The following is an 18,920-nucleotide window of genomic DNA, read 5'->3' on the forward strand; positions in this document are numbered from 1 at the left end:
ATGCCCAGGAGTGGACATTTCACGGGGAAAAACCAGGAAGGGTTCCCTAGCGGTATGAGTACAGCGCCAGGACACTCAGGAGTATCAGTGCGCTTTACAAGTACGTCTACATTTACATTTACACTTTCCCGCGAGCACAATCAAGGAATGAAACATATTGGGAAACATATATCCGATATTATACTCATTTCAGCACCCAGAAACTCTAAGAAGTCTCTGAACTAAAGCACACTAACGGGGCATGTGAGCAGCACTGGCAAGCTGCTCTGCCACTCAAGGTCATATTCATTTTTGTCAGTGTGTGCCAGCAGGTCACCTGCGCCAGTGGGGTCAGGTCCGTCGCAGGATGACATACCGCCACCCGCGGTGTGAGCGACGAGCTGCGCTGATACACCAAAGAATGATGTGGGACCACATTCTGAAGCATACCTCACACTCTGGTACAATTCATACTCAGAAGTGAGAATGGGGGTACAAACAGGTGCACAGATTCAGTGCCCAGTTGGGTGCAATGGTATAAATAAGTCACCAGCGTAAAGAAGAAACTCATTGAGGCAAAAACAAAAAAATAGCAATCAAAATAGACACTTCAGTGCTGTTGTGTTATTATGTGTGCAAATCCCTCCATGCAGAGTGGACATGCTCGCACGTCTCTCCCCCACAGGGAGGCAGAGGTTACCACGTGTCATTTCACCCACTCCGGGGTTCCGGCAACATGCACTTCCCTGAGCCTCTAGCTCCCCCAGGTCCTCACCTGCCGTGCAGCCAGTCCTTGCATATGACGCACTCAATCATAAAGCGGTTGACATTGTACGGCTAGTGTCGGCAAATACAGTGCACAGGCATCGCCATGCTGGCCATCTTTGAAATCTTTACAAACACATAGCGGGCCAGTCGGAGACTGGGAGGAGGGGGCGTGCGTTAGCCACACAAACATTGCACATACCCATGGCCCACACTACTAGCCTGAAACCCACGGTGGCGTGGGACGATCAAAATGCGCATGTGCAGCAAAGGTGCAACGGCCCTGCACGCGCACTTCAGAGCCATCAGTTCATAGAATGTAGAATGAGGGGGAGGTGCAAACAGCCCTAGCTCACTCATCTACTGTCTGTGAATGAGGGTGTGTGTGTGCTTGTTTCATAACATAAATTGTCACAGGCAGTAGGTTACAGCACCACGCTCAGCAGAGACAGAAGAAGTACCAGAAAACAGATGGTGGACACATGGAAATAATACTACACCAGCACTGATGCATGGTTAGCAGTGCTAGTAGCCGAGGAGGTGCAATGCCTATTATGTGTGACTTTGCATTTCAATGTGGTGATGAAGACCACAAAAACAGAAATGTGTAAGTCTAACTCCTGAAGCTTGGTAAGGCTGATTGTACTTTTAAAAGACAAGCCAGGTTTTAGGGAATGTTTACAACAGCTTCGCTAGTTTGTTTATTTGCTCCAGTTTTATTTGTTTTCATTGTCACTGAGTTTGAAGAGACATTTTGTGTCTTCTGCATTTAAAGGACAAAAGAAACATGTGTTTTAAAATAGCCATAACTGTCGGTTCCGATTACAGTGGGAGCGACAAGTGCAGGTGTAAATTGCACACCCACTAAATTGTGTTACTGCGTAGTGTAATAACTATCAAGGTATAATTTTCGTCCAAATCTGTGACCCTCCTTGTAAATCCTCAAGTCAAGTCCCAGAGTGCTTTCCACAGTTTACACCACCAGTCTCAGGTGCTTCAGCCGGGCATCAATCTAGCCTCTCCTTAGCATGTGCCCGCACATGACACCGCCTGTTCTTGTCATTTACAGAGTATGGTGTTGTATCGACTGTCATATTTGCCACTTTGCTGCATATTGTTTCTGTAACAATGTCTTCCCAAGCACTTTGCAATGCTGATAGTCCTCAGTCAAGAGCTCATGTTCCTCATCAGAGAACTTCGTTTTCAAGTTGTGTGGCCTGCCAGGTTAGTCGCCCAAGGTGGCATCTGCTAAAAAGGTATGAAAAGTGGTAGAAGTTAGAGAGGATGGCTTCGAAGAAAACTGATTTAAACCAAAATAGTCAACATTGATATTACTCTTAATTCTGTAATTGCTACATGAAAGTCTTGTGGAGTAGCATCATATATAATAAGCTTTCCTTTGCCAGCCAGATTAATGCACGGACTTCCTCCACATTTTTTCATTCTTAGGAAGGTCAAAAGGATTTTAGCTTTTATTCCCTCAAATTCTCAAAAAAAGGTTGTATTGGCCTTGGTGACTGTCAGGTTAGATTACTGTAATGGTTTACACTTGAAAATTGCAGGTGCTGCAAAACATGGCAGCTAGAGTTCTCTTGGGCACTCCTAAATTTGCCTCAGTAAGAAGGGTGATTCAAAAGCTGCACTGGCTGCCAGTTAAAGATTGGATAAAATGTAAATCCCTTTATATTGCCTATAAGGCGCTGCATAACCAGGGAACTTCTTACAAAGCCCAGATGTTCAGATGGTATATTCCCAATGGACTACTTAAATTGGCTAATTCTAAAACTAGTGCCAAGGTTCAAGAAAATGAACTGGGGTGGAATAAGCTTTTTTACAGGAACAGTGACGTTGTGGAATCAACTTCCCTTAGGGATTCGTTTGGCCCCTAATTTACAGACATTTAGAAAGATGCTGAAAACATGTCTCTTTAGCAATCGAAATCATTGTTAGAGCATATGTTTCCACCAAGCTGAGACCAGTGAGCTAGCGCCTGGACACCTAAGGGTTTCAGCATGCTTTAGAAATCCTAATGACATTAACATTAATAGATTCATGGCATATCCTTTTAAATAAATTACACCAGGAAGTATGGGATCACAGCATGCAACACAATCAGTAAAGACTGCATAGAAGATATATGTAGAATAGATTTTAAGAAATGAAAATGAGGAACTCTAATTTTTGTTACACAAGCAGAATAAACCTTGACACATCTGTTAGTGGAAAGTCCACAAATGCACAACTTTTGGTACGATATTAAACAATGTTTGGATTATTTTTACCCCAAACAACTCAGATCGTTGCCACCTTTTATATAATTAGGGATTAGTGAAGCTAATGGGTGTCTAGAGGAAAGTAAATCTACCACTTGCCTTCATGATTATCGGTTGTCAGCAAACAATGACAAAGTTAATAAGATAGTTAATGAGAATGGACATATCAGACGCATCAGAATGGATTAAGAGTGAACCTATTGAGGAGAACACCATGGGTAAGTAATTAGCATTAGGGATTGTAATTTTTTTTAGAAAATACAGTGGATTGAGAGAATATGAGAACCATATAATTCAGTGATACTTAAAGTATGGCCGGACCTTTACATGCATCCCCTTGGTCAACAGCAGCAGTGGGCTGTTGTTTACTTGACTCAGCACTAAATTCAGTAATATGTTAAATGAATAGGAATGCATTTATTTGCACGTTGACCGAAGTTAAATGAAAGTAACTAAGGTGCCTTGCACCACATAACTTTAGGAACTCCTTCACGTTCTCTGTGATCCAACCCTCCGCTGCAGGATCTGTAGAGGAGGTCACCTCTCTCTTTCAGTCTCGAATCTGTCTCCAACTCCATTGCCTTAACACTGACAGTTATATAATTTTGTGTCTAGTTTGACTACCTGTATGCTTCATTGTCCTATTCTTTTTTCTTTGGCTGTTTGATCCAGATCAATCCCCTCTTGTAATTATTGTAAACTATCTCAGGTTTTTTTCAGGTTTTTAAAGTCTTTATTTCGATTTTTGCATCATAAAAGACAATTAAAAGCAGTAGAAATTGAACATACATGATATAGTTAAAATTAAAATTTGATTTAAAACCATCACTAGCGCTGGGATGCTCTAGGGTTACTACGCGCTGTACAAAACCTTTTAAATAAAATCACAGTTACAATTTACAATTTCATAGATTCCGAAGAGCATTTCAACACTAATATTAGAATTAAACAGTATAATAAAGACCTAATACAAGTAAAAAAAGAAAAACCTGTTTAAGAGTTAAGAGACGGAGACAAAATCAAGGTACCTGCAGATATCTTGCTCTAATCACCCATGTCCACCCCAGGAATTTGGCTACGCCCACAACTACCACCTCTGAGGTATTGGTACGAAGTGCCCATATAGCCTCTGCACCCTCTGACTTTAAGATGGCGACATATGGGCCCTATCCATTTGCTTCTTGGGGCATGATAAACCGGACATACAAATAGGAGATGACCCACACTCTCCTTATGTCCAGTACACCAAGGACAGGAATCACTCACTCGGTTGGACCAGTTCCTGGTAAAGGATCTTAAGGGCAAAGAACCTACTCTGAACTGGTGGTAGAGCTTTCTGTCTAATGGCTTAGTTATAATGTCCCAATAATTCTCTAGTAGGTGGTCCAATTTGTGGGACAAAAACCTTCCTGTTAAGCTAACAGAATCTGAAGCAATAACCAGCCCTTTGCGAACAGAGGCCCAATAGAGTGCTTTATATTCCTGTTTCCAAGGAAAGTCGGTAGACCCCGGAGAAACCCACAGCTGGTTAAGACCCATGTCATCCAGGATCAATTTCACTTCACGCAACCAGGGTATACTGCTAGACCCCCAAATAGATCTTACTTCCTCAAGTTCCCTAGCAAAGAGGCTTAGGTCTGAGGAGGTCCAGATAGGTCTCTACATAGCCACTAGTCTGTATCTAGCCATTTTATTAATTGGGTTACAGCCCATATCCAGACATAGTGGTTTGGTTGGAGCCGATTGTGGAAGTCCTACCAGTTTCCGCATGAATTTATTCTTAACTTTCACCAGGGTTGATAGGTCCATATGTCCCCAAAGGTCTGCCCCGTACAATATTGCGGAGCTTACCTTGGTGGCATAAATCTTGAGTGCGGGTTTAACACGTTTAGTTAGGGACCTTTTTTGCTCCTGTAAAAGACAACCCGTGAGGCGAGCATATTTTAGGTGTAGTGTGTCAACCTGTGGTTTCCAGCGGAGACGGTAGTCCAAGGTTACTCCTAGATAGGTCATAACCTCAACTTGTTCCAGGCCCACTCCGTTCATGCTCACTGAGCTCTTAATGGGACGGCTTTTAGTTAGGACCATGAATTTAGTTTTGCTTACATTGATTTTTAGGTCGTTGACGGTACAAAACTCCTCAAAGCGGGTCAATGCAGTTTGCAGGCCACTACGAGTCTTTGAGAGAAGTAAAGTGTCATCAGCAAAGATGAGCATAGGGAACTTGGTCCCGCCCAAAGATGGTGCATCAGTGGGGGTATTTGCAAAAAACTTGACCACCTGGTCAATGAACAGTAAGAAGAGCGTGAGTGCCAGAACACAACCCTGACGGACACCACGTGTTACAGGGAAGCAATCCGTCACCTGCCCTTGGCCTCCCCCCCTCACCCTAGCAAAATTGCCCTCATGTAATCTAACAATCAGGTCCAGTAATTCTAATGGCAGTCCCAGATCTCTAAGAACGGTCCAGAGTTTGACCCTTGGCACAAGGTCGAAGGCCGATTTCAGATCGATAAATGCGGCATAGATCGTTCCGCCGCCACACAGCACCACCTTCCAGTAAATCAGACAAAATCTGAAGACCTGGTCGATGGTGCTGGTACCTGATCTGAAGCCGGCCTGTAGGGGGGACAAAATGCCCTCCAACTCCATCCACCTCTGGACTCTGGCAAGGACCATCCTTGCAATGACCTTTTGAAGTGAGTCAATTAAACTTATTGGGCGGTAGTTTCCCGGGTCTGAGCGGTCCCCTTTTTTAAAAACTGGGAGAATCTCCGCCCCCTTGGCAATGGCATTCGCTATCATAGTTATGTAGGGGAACCCAGAGTTGGAGATTGACCTTAAATAAATCGGCCGGGATGCAGTCCATCCCTGGCGCCTTCCCCCTTTGGACCAGGCGGAGCGCAGACTCAGTTTCCAGTGGCGTGAAGTTTAACTCTTGATTAGGAATGAGGGTGATTAACTGCCTGGTTAAATCTGTGTCGATGTCTAAGTCAGGGTCCATAAACTGACCAGAATAGAAATCAACCCATGCTTCTGCAGACACATGGTTAACTGGGGTTTGAGAGTCGGGGTTTCTGCACCACTTAACAATTTCCCAAAACTTAATCTGGTTGGCAGAAGTGCAGGCATACATAACATGTAAAGCGCTCTGATACCCCCAGTCTAGCTAGCGCTATATAGCACCCAAAGAAAAGAAAAGAAAACGTTTAAAAATATGATAAAGTCTCTTCAAAATTCTAAAAGTGTATTTGCAGAAGCGTTTAACCTTAGTACATCAGATTATATCAGTGCATCATGAAATATTTTTTAGAATGACTCCCCACCCTCCTAACAACAATGCCAATAAAGTACTAAGGGACAAGTCAGTTGTCACGCCCACCTTTTGAGTGACCTGCATTGGTATTAAACACAGAAAACATTATATTTTATTAAATCAAACACTAGACAGTGTTTTTTACAGTGCACATCTTGAAGTCATGTATTTCGAGATCTTCTAATAAGTGATAATGAGGAAAAAGTAGGCAAAGTGAAAGGCAAAATGCCTAGGATCACACTACATGTGCATGCTTCACTTCCCCTATGCCCACGTTGCATCCCCTCGAACTCCACCATGAGACTCAGTCACAACACATACAACTTTATGGCCCCTTTGAAAAAGTTTGCGGGTACCCATGATATAATCTGTGTAAACGTTTCTAGAATGGTACAAAAGAATAAGCACAGGCTTGTTTTTCTTTCCTTAGGCTTGTACTGGGCTCTTTTGCTAATGCAATGCTGAAAATGTAACTAAACATGTGTGTAACATCGTCAGCACTTCACAATGCAACATATCTGTATTTGCAGCTTACTGTTAATTGCTATTGGCACTTTACATTTGGTCTTGCAAGTCTTGCTACTTTTAGAAAATTAACATTTGGTTTTTGTACAAGTGCTTGTTCCACTGGATTTGCCCTACTGGTTTAGAAACAATGCAGGGTCATGTAAAAAACACAGTCACAACAGCCATACAAACGTAGGTTTATATTTTTGCAAATTAATTATTTCTGAAATCCAAATGGCTGAATCAGGTAGAACCAAGTATTGACATTGCCAAAGGGTTTGTTTGGCTTATGAATACAAGTGCCTTCTGTGTCTTTGATGGGTTTAGTCACTCCGTAAGTCACAAACATCTACTCTGTCACTCTATGTTGCACTCATGCATCTATTCATCCATTCACTGGCTCATTCTTGCCTTCACCCTCTGACACAACCACAATAACACACACACAAACTCATCAACACATGCAAGATACATTTCAAGAATACAAGTATGAAAAAGAAAACATGATGTTGATTAAACACAGCAGCAATATACTTACAATAATCGTAGCTAAATATAGCTGTGGGTCGCCATCTTTCAGAGGTACTCTAAAAAGTTTAATGTTGTTTTAAAGTTCTAGCATGGCTGCCACATTTAACTTACACTTGTCTATGCACATGGTTAACCCAGCTTGAGCCAAACATCCCAGCAACTTTGTCAAAACCCAATCGTGTTGTTCCTCAACCGAACCCCAAACCAAAATGTCGTCCTGAAAAATCAACATGTTAGATAATCCTTGCAACACATCCTGCAAAATTTTCTGGAACACCGCAGAGGCCAAACTAAATGGCGTACGTACAAATAAGGATGCACCTTCTGGTGTAATAAAAGATGTCATATGTTTAGAATCTGCAAGCAGTTGCACCTGATAATAAGTGCTCAATAAGTTCAATGTGGAAAAGTTAATTGACGTCTCTCTCATTCACCAACATTTCACTAATCCAAGGTAGGGGAAGTCTATCTACCCAAAGGCTATTATTCAAGCATCTAAGATCCACATACATGTGTAACTTTCTGTTGGAGTTTCTTGCTAGAACTATAGGACTGAGCATTCTGATGATTGTATGGTTTCTATAATCGCATTCTTACATAAACAATCCAATTCCTCTTTTAGTTGACTCCGTAAGACTATTGGAATGTTACGCACTTTGTGCAATCTAGGCATCGCATTCTACTTTTAAAAACATGCTCAAACTTTTGCAAATACCCCAACACTTGAGCAAATAACTCTGCGTACAGTCATTTGTGAAAGTGAGTTAAACTTGTTAGGATCAAGTGCAATTTCCAACATATGTTGCTCCTTCCAGCCTAGCAAAGTTTTTACGTTTTCCACCACATTGACCTTTACAAGTGCCCTTCTGTTTTTTCTACATCAAAACTGCTTCCATATCCAACTGAGATTAAGCTTTCCTTCAATGCAGACATCAGGCATACACTCATAAAATCACATGGTATACAACATTACAATATACAAAGCAAAAAGCTATCTTCCCAAAGAGGACCTTAGAAGTATTCTGACTCTGTAAATCTTCTATAGCCAAGAGGGCTAAGAAAATCAAACCTTACCTACTACGGTAATCTGTACAATTCCATGTAACAGAATACCTATCTGTAGGCTTTAATACCGAGTAATAAAAGGCTGCATTTCAATGTCTATTGACTGTAAATATGCTTTTCACAATCAATTTGTGAGGTCTACAGCCTTTATCATAACTTATTGTCACAATAAATGTTTAAAAACCAATTTGAGCGTTTTTTGTGTCTCCTTCTGGGCATGCATGAGTTACTTAGGAAAGGAACTGTTATTTTTCCATGATTTCCTTGGGGAAGTCAGAGCTGTCATGTTCTGAGGTTGCACATGCCTTTCGGTACCTAATAAGGTTTAGAGGTCCAGAGGGTGCAGTGTGAGCTAGCCATGAGTAAGGCCAACATATCCTAATGGTGTGTGTGGAGTCAGTCTCGCACAGTTTTGATATTAAGGCTGTCTATTTATGCAGTTTTAATGGAATAGTATGAACAGTACGATAGAGTGTAAGTCAAACAGTCCATTGCAAGCAGTGTTTTAGAAGAAACACACCAATTTGGCTTAAACCAATCTTGTAAGCAGAGAATCAATATGTGGATGTTGCCTAAGCCCCTCTCTCAGTAGTACTCTCTAAGCTATTTTTTGTTGATCAGATAAGGTCAGGCAACAGCTGCACTGTTAAGCTAGACCAAATAAATCTGTGTAAATTAGTGGAGGACTTGGCATCAAATACTGCTCTCAAACACAAAACTACACTCTGAAATCTAAAGTTAATGTTCAGTGGGGAGGATGCTGGGATTCCATTACATTCGACATGGCTTCACTCTTCCCATTTCTACTCCAGCTAGAGAAAAATAAACAATGTAAGTTATCATGTCATCTAAGACACTTTAAAAGCATTACAGTGCCATGTATGTGTCCCCAAAACTTCAAGCTCAGGCAGCCACACTGCTGTTGGTTTAGGCAGCTGGATAAAAAACACTAAATAATCAAAGCTGTGTGGAGGCAAAGCCTTTTTTTCTGTGTAAGAAAGCAACTTCTGCTCAATCAAAACATGTGCTCCTAGCTACCCACAAATAGGCAGAGCCAGGATCCTTGTCTGTAGTACTCTTGAATGTTCTTTTTAGGTTTCGGCTACCGTCCCACTGCGTAAGCAGTGGGTGGGCGGAGCCGAAATCTTTTGTTAGTAGTATGGGGGCCTGAACACGCCTCTCTTCTCCATTGGCTGGCCTCGTAAATGCTGGCCAGCCATTGGAGGAGAGGAGCGTCACTGAGTTCAGGGCCCGCCTTGACGCGATTCGGGGGCGTTTCCGTGTCTTTTTTTAAGTCATGCCCTCTCCTCTTCCGATTGGCTGGAATTTTACCTTCCAGCCAATGGGAAGGGGAGAGCACGCCCCCAAATCCCTACAGGACGCTGTGCTTTCCGAGCAGCGTCTACCGAGGCCGTTGTTTCTTGTTGTTTTTGTTTTAGATTGACGAGGGCCCGGTAGCTCCCTCGGCAATATAGATTTGTAAAAACCTTGGCAAAATAAAATAGGCATTGATAAAACAAAACGGCTGTCCGCCAACGTCATATTCATTGGTTTTGCCAAGACTTGTTTATGTTGGAGTCTTAGAAGGCATACACCCTAGTTACTAGCTGTTGTTTGTGCATGTCGCACTATTCGGGTTTTTAAAGAGGTGGATTGCGCTTGTTTCTTAAAAGAGTAAACGATATAATTAGGTCCCGCGCAGCAGGTGTAGCTTATCTTTGTGCACGACCGTCAGCAGTCGCTGGTGCCACCGCCTGCTTTTTAGCGCACGTTTGGTTCTTGAACCTTGGTGTGGGAGCCAAGCTACGGAATCGACTGAAGCGAAAGCGAGGTCTGTATTCAAAAACGTAGAAGGAAAAAGAGCAGGTTTACTTTATTTTGCGTATCGTAGCATGCTGCATCTATTCACGAAACCTTAAACCAATTGCACGAGGAAACGCCGACTTATGGGGGGAGGGGGTGGGGCGTTGACGAACAGCTGCCTAAGGGTCCTGCGTGTCAAGCGTATCTTGCATTCCGTCAAGACTTTCTGTGTATCTCAAAAAGAGTGTTTCTAAACGCCCATTGTTTTAACTGCTGCTAGCTACAAAGCAAAACATGTCGATGTAATGGGAGACTTGGCATCTAGGCCTGCACTGGGGAGGGCTCGCTGGGATGAGAGGATGGCTGATTTTTGCAGTATTTGCTGTCCATCTCTCCTCCCTAAGCAATGCATGTTTCTCATGGCGCGTTGGCACACGGTTACCGTTTCCATCCTATAGTAGACCTTTGTGGTTGACAGAGTCAGAAGTATGCAACTCTCTGTTACTCTATTCCCCCCTCCCGCTGTCCGTGTGCCTGCCCGCCCCCCTCCCGCTGTCCATGTGCCTGCCCGCCCCCCTCCCGCTGTCCGTGTCCCAGTCTCTGGGTCTATCACATTCAGAGGAGGCTCGGGTGGGGGCTGCCCCCACCCTCCTCTGGAGCGAGAATAACCCGATCATATCCATGTATTTTAAGGCAGATAGCGCCTTGTTACCAGGTCAGCGCCTGTCGCCTCGGGGACGCCCCGGGCATCCTTGCTGCGGGCCTGGCTGTTGGTGTTCACAAACATGCGCCGTACTTATCCGTTACTGTTCGGAAATAACCATATAAACACGTTGTGAACATATTTCTTTAAAGATACAGCAAAAATCAAGATTTAGTAAACCCGACTATAAATCTGACATGCTTCGATCTTATTTCAATTTTACAGCCGCCAGTGTGTAGCAAAGACATCTTCTTGGGCGCGAACTTGTAATTTATGCCCAAGCGCCTTGGCCATGTAGGTGCTGTATTATGGCACCCATAGCCTCCCCAGCCCCGGTTTCAGTCGAGAATAGGCGCCTCTGGTATCACAAACGGATTGGGGTGACGGTTAAAGAGAGCCAATACACAACAGACAGCTCTTTATTATGGGCCCCAATGTTCTGGTGACATCCAGCCATTCAATATGTAGTTGGTTCGTAACCAGCAGCTGCGTATTGCCCAATGACGTCATGCCTTGTTCCTGCTGACGTGATGATAAACCACGACAAGTGGGCTTAACTATCACCAGCACTCCAAAGGGCTTTGTTAACCATTATAATACATGCATTGCGTGCATTTTTTTCAACAGTCGTCCATTTTATTTGCTTTTGAATAGCTCAATCACACCGTTTGAATGGCCTCAATGCGCTTTATGACCCTAGATGTTTTTGCGATGCTGGGGCTCTCGTTGCGCATAGTATTTTTAACAAAATTATATTTATTTGTGTGTTTTTTTCGAAACAGTGAAATGTGTGCAGAAATGAGTAATATAGAATACTGCGATTATAGCTTATACGATTATAGCTACTGGGCTTCCAAATGGAGTAGTGTTGTAATGGGAAGTATTTGACAAGTCGGAAAAGGATGACCCAGGAAAAATGTTCTTGCTCTTTGTGGCATGATAACACACCAGTCAGTCGTTTCGCATTCAGGCGTGCATAGAAGGCGGCTCTAACCAGCAGATTTCCATGCTGCCAGGGCAGCTAGGGAGGTTAATGCACCTGTTGCCCAGACCCGCATAAAAGCAGTAGGGCGCGGGTTTCATTCCTGCTAGAAAGCTCATTGGGCTGCTGTGTCTGCTGCAGACCCGGTGTCTAATTACTACTCCGAGCGCTTGAATCTTAGTAACAAAGCTCAGGGGGTTGAGTGAATACTACAGAGATATGTTGCTGACTCGCTGGTCACCGGTCAGTATTTAACAACTATAGTGTTACACTAAATATTTAAACGTTGCGGGACACTTTGGCATATGGTGGCGCTTCATAATCGGACAGTGCAAAATATTATTATTCTACTATTGTAAGTTGAAAAGAACTAAATAGGTGTTGCATTTATTTATATAAAATGATATTTGACCGAAAGCAGCTCACATTTATTTTATATAAATAACACGAGTTATTTTCAAGAAAATACAGGGCTTAGGCAGGCCATACAGCTAAATGTACATTTCTAATACTTGCCAAAGGAATTCCTTTTTCCAGTACCTTTTTGGTTGCACCATTTGAGTCATGAAAACGTGCATTTCTGTGTGATCATTAAGACGACTGAACACTTAAAAAATAATAACAATTGTATTGTGCCCAGGAAAAGCGCGCGCAGCCTCTCATACTTTTTCGGCAATGTATTGTCAGCATACAGTGCAAAAAGAGAATTCTACTAAATATGATAGTCCTCAAGCAAGCGTTTTCCAAGTTTTCGAATCTAGTAGGAATGTGATTGGTGTGTTTGTGCTGAGTGCACTCTGTCTCATGTACAAAACCAGTGTGTATTTTTTATTTTTTGTGTATAGTTTTTTTTATATAGCGCAAACTCGGCCCGAAGGTATCTGGGCGCTTTACACGAGCACCAGGTTGCATCACATAAGGATGCATTCATTTTTTGTAGGCACGGAGAGATGAAGTGATTTGCCCAGAATCACAGGCTGTTGAGTCGACGCCGAGATTATTCAGTCCTTGTTCTTCAGTCTATCAGGTTTTAAAAGACATGGCACCGCCGGAAGCGGCCTCTTGTGTATTTCTGAGTTATTTTGCTGACCCACGGGTTCTCCAGTGGTCCCCCTCCTCCTCCGCCTCGGGAAGCAGAACAGGCAGATTTAGGCAGCCATCCTATGGGCCTCAGTGGGACGTGCAGGCGATACAATCTATTTATTGGTTCATATATCTACTAATAGTATCTTAAAAGGGGTTTTGTTGCAACATAGTTCTTTTTTTATTCTGCATATTGTAGTGTTTGTATTCCCTTGCCCTCTTCAGATCTCAAAGAGAAAGCAGAGTGTTTCTCCCCTAGAAAAATAACAAGCATTTACAATGCAATGGTCTCGGCATTATTAAAGGTAGAGCTATTGGCATTCCTCATGACATTTTTTTTCTTTTTTTTTTAAACATAAATAAATGGTATTGTCATTTACAATGGCAATAGGTGAGCATTAGAGAGTATTCGCGGACACAGAGCACACACAGAGCCGCGCACACACACAGACAGACAGAGCCGCGCACACACACAGACAGAGCCACACACACACAGAGACAGAGACACACACACACAGACAGAGCCACGCACGCACACACACAGAGCCACGCACACACAGACAGAGGCACGCACACACACGCACACACAGAAAGAGCCACGCACGCACACACAGACAGACAGCCACACACGCACACATAGACAGACAGAGCCACGCACACACAGACAGACAGAGCCACGCACACACAGACAACAGCTACGCACACACAGAGCCCCGCACACAGAGCCCCCCACACACACAGAGACACACACACAGAGCCACACACACAGCCACACACACAGAGCCACCCCCACACACAGACACACACACACACACACACAGAGTCCCACACACACACAGAGCACCTGCTTCCCATGACCATAAAATAAGCAGATGTTGCACACAGCACCTTTTTGTTTTTATTAAAATAAAAATCTGTTATTTGTGTAGCGCTTTCACAAAAGTGCTTTACGTCGAATGCGGAAAGGAACATGAGTGGTGCCAATGCACTCGCAACCATGGAACATATGCAACAGGGAGGCTAAGTCTAAGGGGGCGTAAAATGCAAGTTTGTGAGCAGCGTGATCTGCATTACATAAATTACTCTCTTACAAGGGGGTTAGTTAAAGGCCTGCCCCTGCCCTTGAAGAATCCTCCATTCCTTCCCAAACAGAACACACACACCTAATAAATGAGCCCATCCTAGGAATATACACTAGTAAAGGAGCTCTTCCAGCGTGCCATGGTTTTTGTGCTTTTAATGTAAAGTTGTAATTGTGCCTTGTATGGAGATTAAGAAGACGATGTGCAAAAATAACTAACAGAAGTAGGTCCCTCAACCACCTGCAATGTCCGCCATTAATTTAATTTGAAACAAGTTATATTGCGTGACGAGTAGTGGCTTCCAGCCCTGGTCAGGAGGGCGGGAGAGAGGGGCTGTGGGGGTGAGGGAGAATGCTGGAGGGCTAATGAATAACGCTTCCGCATGCCACCTGAGCTTAATAGCAGCACTCATTGTAAAACACTATTTATAATCTGCAGGCTACAAGTTTAAAATCTGGCAAATGCATTGTTTCTTTATACTTGGCAATACGTATCATTATCAAAAGTGTATTGGCAAGGCTGCTCGATTTCTGTTCGATGTTGTGCGCTGCTTTTCCAATTGATAATGTTTTCACATGAATGTTGAATTTCAAGCAGTGGAGTCCTTTCTCATTTAGGCAACATTCTGCATTGGACGACTTGTCAAGGGTCGGGTCTTTATGGCTGCTTTTGGCTGTCATTCCATGTACATAAAGAAAGCCCACCCCTAAATTGTGCATCTCTTTGCTACTCCTGTGGGGTTCCATGTGTGCATCTTCAGCATGCTCTGTAGGGTGCCACAGGTTTACCTCGCCAGCACTGCCTGGAATGATCATCAGTAGTACTAGCGGGCATAAATACCTGGGTGACTTTACAGGCATTGTATAAACCGGCATTGCCATGTTCGTGCACCCAAGGATAGAAACAGCAGTGCAGAAGACTTCACGTTAGCAACACATATTCTTTGGTGCCAGGTGAAGATACTTAGTTGCAGTGGAGTGGACAATGAGCCAATGGGTCCTAACTCAAGGAGAAGAATTATCCTCCTACCCTCAGTTTTAGTAACCAATTGGTAATAACTGAAGTTCAGTGCTTCGTCGACTCCCTGGGCCCCATTGTGACCCTACCTGCAGTGCTTATGATAGCTACGCCCCTAAGCATGTGATGTCCACACTCACTTCGATTGATGTTTTTCACCTGCTCCTTTCCAAATGTGTCTCTATCACATGTGCTGCCTTCTCTCACTCTATTCCCTCTGCCCTCCTTCTTGCTTTCTCTCTCTTCTACCATCCCTCTCTTTTCTGCCTTCTTACTCCCTCCTGCCCTCCCTTTCCACCTCTCTTCTGCTCTCTTTCACCTTCTTGTCCTCCATCTCTCTCTTGTTCTCTCTCCTTCCTGTCCTCTCCTCCTCTAGCCCTCCTTCTCCTTCCTGCCCTCCCTCTCCTACCTGCCGCCCTCTCCTTTCTGCCCTCTCTCACACACTCCTACCTTCCCTCCTGCCCTCCCACTCCTTCTTGCCCTCCCTCTCCTTTCTGCCTCTTTTCCTTCCTGCCCTCCCTCTCTCTCCTGCCCTCTCTTCCTTTTGATCTCTCTTCCTTCTTCCTTCTTACTCCTGCTCTCCTTAACTTCTATATCTATCACTTCTTCTCTTGCACTCAGTCTCCATCTCTCTCCCTCTTGCCCTCTCTCTTTATCTTACACTCTCTCCTTCTTGCCCTCTCTCTCCTGTCTTCTCTCACACTCCTGGCTTCACTAACATGCTAACATGCTTTTTGAAATAACTTGTATTCTAATTCACTGTACATCTGCATCTAATTGCACTATAATTGCAATCCATATTTCTGTGTAAAGTAAAACACATCAACGTTTTACACATAATTCAAAGAAGTTAGAAAAGACCATTTGTCAAAAGCAATACCAAAAGCTCAAACTTTAACAAAGGCGAAACCATTGCATTGTAAATGCTTGTTTAGGTTGATTGCAAAATCTCTGGCGAAAGTTGCGCTGTCGAGCCAGACCTAAAAACAGGGCCAAATACAAATGCTTGATACTCATATACAAAACAGTGAATTTTAAAGCAACCACCTACCTTTCTGATTCAACTCACCACTATCCGCCACCTCGAAACATTAGAAGCACTATCTATAACATATTTATCCAGACCCCTATGTGTCACCTACACCTTCCAGTTCATTTACTTTCTGGGCCTCTTTACTGGAATCCCCTTCCACCATGAATGCGAGCATCCGCATCTCTCTAGGAATGCAAAAACGTTTCGAAATATCATCCACTGAAACCAGACGGATACATGTAAATACAGTCCCACTCCATGCTGCTGTGACTGTACACCACATTATTAGTAATGAAAATATGTTATTTAAAATGTGAGTCTGTTTTGGCCAGCGAGTTTAACATGACTGGCACAGTAAGCCTACAGCTGTTCCATATGGTTTTATGTTAACCACCAAACCCTCACTGGTCTGTGAACTGCTTTTGTTGTAAAACAATTCTTGTTTAAATGTTATTTTGGTGCTACATAAATATATAGATGTGCCCGTGAGCCATGTATGGCAGCCTGAAAATGACAAGGTGGTTACTGAAAGGCGGAATGTATAAACCACATTTGGAGTAACAGTTCTAGTCCAACAATGTAGACAATATTTTTCTTAAAATGGTAGCCACAAGCAAGTTATATAGGCAGCTAAGAAGTGTTTCCACTTGTTAAAATACTTGTTCTATTTTAGTTCTGCATGAAAGGACACCGGACTTTGAATATCCTATTGGCAGGAAGTTGGGTGATGGCCATTTAAATTTGGAAGGTCATAACTAAGGGTGTCGGGTTTATATTGTAAAGTTGGACAGGGTGCAAATGGCCTTCTTGGAATCGGATCGAAATAGATGAAAGTGTTTAACTCTCCCGCATGTCACAAAATGGCATCCAGCTGGTCAGTGTCGCTAAATAGATTAAAAGCCTTGAAGATATACCCACACTCTTCATTCCGATTTCATGTTTAAAGAATGCATTCAGGACATAAAACTCGCATTTCGGTGGTAAGATCACCACGATGTATTCCAACAAAAGTATTTATGAAATGGAAGTCACAATGAAGGACAGACAGTATGCCACGATGCTGTTCTGGAGTATCGGATCCAAGATCCAATATTATGAATCTAGGGGTCAATCTAGGGGTAAAGGTTGTTTACAATAAGAATCATGGTTTTGTTCCGAACCCATTATGCTCCTTTCTCAGTTGAATAACGTTGTTGCACGTAAAGATATCTTCTCTGACACCCAAGGCTGAATCTGTTTTTAGCCACATATTGATACTTGGTAATGACTGGACGCTTCATTGGGTGCATTTAAACACGCACACAAATACACACATGCACGCATATGTACAGACCTTGTCTTTGCTCAGATTCCAATCTGGTTGTTCCACTCCTCTACCAATGAACACACACCTAGTACGATATTTTCGTTTCAGAGGAGAAGACCAACAACAATGGTTTGAATTCTTGAGTGCAGGTATGTTCACACATAAATAGCATAGTCCAGCATGTGTACTGGTACAGGTAATATTTACAACTTTACCAGCAATGCAAAAGTACTCTAGATTGAATCACTGGAGGTTACACCTGCGTATTTAACATGATGTAAAGACTCCTGAAATAAAAACCTGCGATGCAACAACTGATAGTGAAGCAGTGAGAAAACTGAAAAATGATCTTCTTTTTTTAGATAACACAAAACTTTATGTAAACTGACTTAGATTCTGTGAGGAGCAAAACATGTTTCTTTGTTCCTTAAAATACAAAAATGCTAAAAAAATTCTTTACTTCCTTTTTTTACATAATATAATAATTGAAGCATTTTGAACACCAATACTTTCATCCACGAATTATTTATATGTTGACGATTTCTTAGGCCTGATGTGGTGCTGGCAGTACTGGAGTCTCCAAAACTACCAAAGCCATTTCCCCAATTTCTATCAAGTGTGCAAGCAAAGTAAGTGAGCCTAATCCTTTTTACATATACACAATCTTGACCCAAATCGGGTTTCAGAGTGCTTTACAGAGCACCAGTTGCATTACATGAGGACACATCCATGTTTTTTTTGTTAGGCACGGGTAGATTAAGTGATTCGCCCAGAATCACAGGATGTTCAGCGTCGTTGCGGAGACTCGAACCCAGTTCCCTAGATGGGAGGATGACCGCCTTAGCCTTAAGCCAACTCCTCTTTGTCATTTAGGGCAGAATATGGTGCTTTTAGTAGCATTGGTTTCAAAGAAATTGATAAAAAGACAGATTATTTATTTACAAGCCCCTTGAGCCGCAGTTGCCTTACTTTTAATATGGAAAAAGTGATGTACCAGCGGTGCAAGGAGCTTGTAAGTAAGCTCCATACCTGCCAACTCACGAGGTGCCACCATGTGACACACAATATCGGCTCCCATCACACGGTTTAAGGGTGAAGAGCAGATATCACATGGTGGCAGGAAAAAGGAGGTGAAAACCACTGTAAATAGTTGTTTTCCTGCTCGATTTCCAACGATTTGACCTGCCGACATCCATCAAGGGGCATGAAAAAACCCCAAGCCATAGGCACCAGCCTCAGGAAGCGTTTTTTTTTTTGGGGGGGGGGAGAATGGGGCTTGTGGCTAGGGTGGGGTTCAACGGTGCCTCCTAGGAACTTCTTGGCACGAGGCACTGCCCCTTCAAGGCCCGACACACCTCCTCACACAGTGAGATTTTTATTTAAGTTGGCAGATGTGAAGCAGAATTTGTTAAGAGTTCTTTCTGATGGGGCAATGATAAAATATTGCAATTCTTCATGGTATCTCGATAGATACT

This window comes from Lissotriton helveticus, chromosome 6 (assembly GCF_964261635.1).
Source record: "Lissotriton helveticus chromosome 6, aLisHel1.1, whole genome shotgun sequence".
In the NCBI taxonomy this organism is placed as follows: domain Eukaryota; kingdom Metazoa; phylum Chordata; class Amphibia; order Caudata; family Salamandridae; genus Lissotriton; species Lissotriton helveticus.